A 6,000-nucleotide genomic window follows, 5' to 3' on the forward strand; every position below is an offset into this window, starting at 1 on the left:
CCGAGGGACGGGGCGGCCCCGCCGGTAAGTTCCCGGGGGCCGGCGGCCGCCCAGTGACACAGCCCCGCGCCGCCCGCCGCGCCGCAGGGGCCGAGGTGCGCGGCGGCACAGCTGGCGGCCAAACGGACAGCAGCCGGTTTGGGGGTGATTTTATATTATTCTTTTTTAATTATTATTATATTTTTTGTTAAGTCCCCTGGTCACGTGTCCCTGTTATCGGCTCCAGGGGCGTTGCGGGGAAAGGCGCCGCACTGGGCGCAGCTCCGGGGCGGGGTGTGTGTGTCTGTGTCCCCCGGAGTGCGTGTCCGTGTGTGCGTGTCCCTGTCCCGGCCGCTCTGCCCCTGCGCCGCGTCCGGCCGCACGGCCGCCTGGCGCTGTGCTGGCATCTGTGGCTCCTCAACGGCAGAAGTCATGGCTTTTCACCCGGTTAAGGAACATTTTCTAAAAGGCTTTCTTGGTTTTGCTTCCCTTATTGATTTCTCCGCCCCGCCCTCGTGGTCACCTGTGCAACAGACGAATTGTTATTGTAGAGATGTGCTAGTAGTAGAACTCGGCCAGTGCTGGATGCCTTGTTAAAGAGTCACAAAATACTTAGAGGGAAAATAATTCAAAGAGAAAAATTCAAACATGAAACAAGCAGAGCAGTCCAAGGGTGAGTTTTGCAGGTGGATCCAGCTTTTACAGTGCAGGTGCACTGTTTACAGGGTATCTTTGATGAAAGCCAACTTTCAGCTGTCACACTTGTGAGTTGAACATGTATTCCTGTACCCTGAAACGGGCAATACAGTCAAGCATTTTGGAAAGTAGACAGTAGATTACAATGGTATCAGTATCATAAAGTGACTTTATAAATTTTCAGCTATGGAATCCTATTCCGCAGTAAACTCTCTTAAATTGGACCTTCCTTTGTGTAGGCCTTGTAAAGTGCTGCACATGCTTTGATTTACCATGATTTCTCATCTGTATTATGTAGAAAGTGGAGTAATTTTACATAGCATCTCTGTTAATTGATGCTGAGTTCATTAAAACTGAGCTTGTAATCAGACTTACTATGCTACACAGCTTTCAAACCCCAAGTCTCTTGTATGCTAAAAAAAGTATAAAGGGCTATGTCATTTCCCATATTCCTTAAGAAGTTCTTACATCTTATATAGGAGGTATATTAAACATTTATATATGTGCAGGTGTTTTCCAAATTTGATGAAAAGTATTTTTGTCATTTCATTGTTTTACTCTTTTTTTTCATAGTCACATGGTAAGGGGAAAAGGGACAAAATGCTTTGTTGTAGTTCAGTTCATACTTCTCATTATCCTTCAGCTTCTGAACTATTCAGAGTAAAAAAGAATTTGAAAGTACTATTTTCATAGTGCAGTATTCTGTGTCCTGTACCCTCCTCTCCTGCTGAAAGACACCAGTCTGCCTTAGTTTCACATCATACTTGTATTAAAAAAACCCCAAACGAATAGGTGTAAGACAGGATCAGGATGCTGTTACCTTGTTCATGGTGTTACCTTTGATTTTTGCAACTCACACATTTGGACTCTTTTCCTGGAACGCAAACTTTGGTTTTCCTTAAGACAAAGTGAAACTTTATCTGCAACTTGCCCCATATAACAAGAAAAATGTATCTTCCAAAAATTTTAGTACTTAGTAGCTAAGTTTTAAACAAGAAGTTTAAAACTAGAGCAATGCAGAGGTCCAGTCTGCATTTCCAAGATGGCTATTTTAACAGCATATTGGGAAAAGCTTCAGGTGGCATGGAGCTACCCCTGCCCTCCCTACTGCCTCCTACCATGGAGGTACAATGAGGAAAATGGACTTCTTGTGGCCCAGCTATAACGGCCAGTTCCTTGGATGGCCAAGGGGTGTTTACTTCTAATTTGTGCACTGAATTAAATTATCGCTAAGCCAATTCCCTTACAGAAGTGTCCTTGTATAAGCACGTCTTTACTGCTCCCTTCCCTCAAGATAATGGCCCAGTATTGCTTGCCCAGGTTTAAATCTCCGAATCAAATCCTGTTTGAGTCTGCTGAGTTTCCCAAAACCTACAGCAATGCAAGAACAGAACTCAGTCCTTAAGCTGGACATGGCTTTGGTTTCAAACTTCATGGCAGACCTTATGTCATGGGCATATGGACTCCATACTATAAGAGGTTGCCCTTCTGTTAAGCCTATGGTGGAAGGGGTCTAGTATGTCATCAGTGTTATCTGTAACCTGCATCATGTGGATCATTTACCACTGGCTATGAGAAAAAAATCATTAAACAATTCAATTATTGGCAGGTCATTAATTAAAAGATACTTCCTGAAAAAAAATTCAATTTGAAACTAGCAATATGGCAACCCATATGATGGAAAAAACATCAATTTTTTTTTGTTTTTGGTTCATTTGGGAATTTAGTCTATTAGAACAAACAATAATTCATGACTGATTTAAAACTGCATTTTTGGTGTAGGGGTGTACTGAGCTGAGCAGATTGTGCTTTTACATCTGTCAAATAGCAGAGGCAAGGCACTCCATGTCTTAATTGATAAATAGACTATTTCAATGCAGGGATCTCTCTACATCACTTCTCAGTGATTTCAAAGACCCATTTATTGCTTGTGAGCTTCAAAATACTATCTGATTTATTTGTTTTTGTTTTTTTTTTTTTTCTTTTAATGAATTGTGTAGCTCTTCAGAAGTCGTCTACTTCCATGTTTGAGAATTAATATTAAGCCTGAAAATCAGTTTGGTTTGCCTGTGTTGTGTCAGGTGGGCAGGAGGTATGTCATATTGGGTAACTACATTACTCTGGTACAGTAGATTTGTAATGTAGAGTGCTTTAGAATATAAAGAAAGGTTTTATTTGGCTGGTAAATAGTTACCTGTTGTACATGGTAGTATATTCTGTAATAGAATTAAATTTCTCACTGAAAGTATTGCTGAAACATAAAAGAATGTAAGGTTGAGTGAAGGCATGGCTCTTAAGTTTTAATGTATCAATGAATAAAGCATTCTATACATATCATGATGAGAAAATAAGGAAAATGAATTTCTAACAGATTAAGATGTTTGAATGTCTTACAACAGCTTTGATTGAATCAAATATTTTTCATTTCAAATTCTCAATTTTAAAATGGCACACCTTAAAAATCAGGTCAGAACGGTATGTGTAATGTCAGAACTGAGATCTATCAAACTGAAAGGCTCCAACAACATTTTCAAACCTTTCTCAATTGTCAATTTAAGTTAATTGAAAATGAAAGGTCTCGCTTTCAGGATTGGGCCATTTAAATAGAAGCCTGCTGCTTTCATTTTGTAGAAGGGCAATCTCCCTCCACATACGTGTTTTTAAAAGGTTCATTCATAATTCTCCCTTCACACTTCTATTGGAAATGACAGAATTCATTATTTTGAGTTCTTGAACTATTTTTCTGCAACTTGGGTGATGAATTGTATGAGATCTAGTTCATAACGTGGCACGGCAACCCACAAGATTTAAAATTCTCAAGGCTCGATTTGTCTCTTTCTGGCATTCACCTGGCACAGGCGAGGGAAGCTTCCATGTGCATCTTCTGCCTCTTGTAGAGCAGGAGGTTGGGATTTTTTTATTTAATACTGATCAAGGGAAAATCTCACACCCTTGCTCAGTAATTCACTAGAGGTATCCAGGCAACGAGGACATACATTACAGTCAGCAGTATACAAGGTGCTGTGAGAATTTTCCTTGCCTCCTGTTATCTGGGAATCCAACTGCAATAGACCTATAGAAACAGCACTGTTTTCCACTGTCTGTTTCTAACATGTAGTTTGTCTGTAGACTTCTGGGGGTTTTATTTATATTTAGCTCTCTGATGGAAAAGGATTTCTTGATGTGTATCTGTTCTTGCCTAAATAAAAAATTTGGCTCAGGTGGGAGAGGGGGACAGAGACTCCATGAAATGACAAATACAGCTCAGCTTGCAATTGATGGTGCATCTGTGTGTGTGTTGCAATGAGAATCCTCTTTTTTTGTCTGAGATTGCTAGGCTGTACCAGCCTGGGTTGGACTTGATGGAGACAGTAGCAGTGTCACCAGTTACTTGCTAACCAAAATAGGCCTCGCTGGCAGAGAGTTATGGTGATTGAATTTCCCTTTTTCTTTGTTACATAAAGATATTTTCACTAACTGCTGATGTGTATCAACAGTGAGCACTGAGTGGGGCCAGTTCATACTATCAGAGCTGGTCTAGATTCTTGAAGATTTCTGACTACAATGACCCAGTTGATCATATATCTCAAACACTTTTTGCACCTCTGCAGCTACAGTTTGTTTGCTTGTTTCTTTCTTTGTAAATTGAAGACTATGATGAGAAAGATGATTCTTATTGATACCACCTTTTTCAGAATCACATCCCTAAGTGTCTTATGCCCTTCAGGATGATAATATTTATTTCTTTTGCAAGGAAATGCCAGACTGACATTACGCTAGCTGACAAAATTGCCTCAGCAAAGGTCTAGACACTACTCAGAGACACTAGACAGAAAAGAGATGGTGACATGGTGACCATGCTGTGATTGCACATTAATACTCAATCCCTGTTCTCTCTCAGTCCCTAACAGGTGTTAGCTTGTACCTGCTGTTGTAGTTACAAGGGTAAAATTACTATTTGGGAAACTGATAGGATTTTGTACACCAAGTTGTTAAATACTTCAACTGCTTACTGCTGCCTACTCCCAACTGCTAAACAACTTGAAAACAGTATTTTCTGCTGGACTGTTTGGTAGGCATGCAGTCGCCCTATTAGGTGGGATAGAGCTCCCATACACTGGCTGCATGGGGAGTTTTACATGTTTTCTGGGCAGTTACCCTTTGCTTTATATTGCCTCTTTTGTCCTCACAAAAATGGAAGTAGGTTTTTTCTTACAAAGGAGAAATCAATACAGAGCTTTTAGTGCTAGTTCTGATTTTGGTGCTAGGCACTATCTACATAATAGGTATATATTATCCTTATGTAATATTTCCTGCCTTTTGGAAGAACAGTGATATTTCTGACTTTGATCTCCAAATCCAAAGCATTTCCAAAAGATTTACATTTTTGAAAAGGCTGTAATGTCTTCCAAACCTCTTGTCTCTGGTGATGTTTTAGAGTGTCTTACACTATATTATTGCTTTTAACTTTCTTTTTTTTTGGTCTTTTTATCTGAATATCTGAGCTTCACTTATCTGAGCTTCAAACTATATTAATATTGAACATGCAATTTTAACTAGGGTTTTAGGGAGACTTAGGGACAATGCTTTCTAATTTACTTCAGTTTTGAAGTGCCAGAACTTAGGCAGACATAAGTTTAAGGTAAAACTTTGCATTTCATCATAGGACTGTGAATAACTTTGGCTATGATAGTAAGAGGGAAATAATGCAGAGAAAGGCAGTTAGGTTTATTATCAGTTTTATCTTCTTATGCCTAATTTCAGGCTCTTCTAGATAAGTTACAGTGATACCAATTAGTCCCTTTAAGGGTTTGGTTCTGACACCAAATCTTGTATGAAAAAGTAGATAACTATATCAATGAAAAAAACATTATCTTCAAAAATAAAAATAAAAATTAAATAAAAGGGATTTTTGTTTGGAATTTCCCCAAAAGAGCAAAAAGTATCTTTAGGAGTAGAAGGAAGAAGTTTAAACTGAAAAAACGCAAAATTCATTAAGCTAGTTGCTGGTGTAATATGTTAGGGCTGTGAATGGATTTTGTTTCTTTGTTTATTATGACTTTTTTAGTTTAAAGTGAATAAAGATGAAAAGAACATACCTCAAGCAAAAGCAACTTGACAGGGTCTGTATTGCCTTAGCTATCGTCATTTAGCATTCAGAGTAAAACCGAAGTAGTATGAACCAAAGCCCTGGTGCCCCGGACTTAACCATCTGTAGTGCATTTAAAAATGCGGGTGCATTCTGTACGTCAGGGAACACAAGGCTATTTTGAGCCTTTGGGTTAATTTAAGGTCCATTTTAGCCAGATTTTTCAGGTTTCCTTC

The sequence above is a fragment of the Molothrus ater genome, chromosome 1, assembly GCF_012460135.2.
Source record: "Molothrus ater isolate BHLD 08-10-18 breed brown headed cowbird chromosome 1, BPBGC_Mater_1.1, whole genome shotgun sequence".
Classification (NCBI taxonomy): domain Eukaryota; kingdom Metazoa; phylum Chordata; class Aves; order Passeriformes; family Icteridae; genus Molothrus; species Molothrus ater.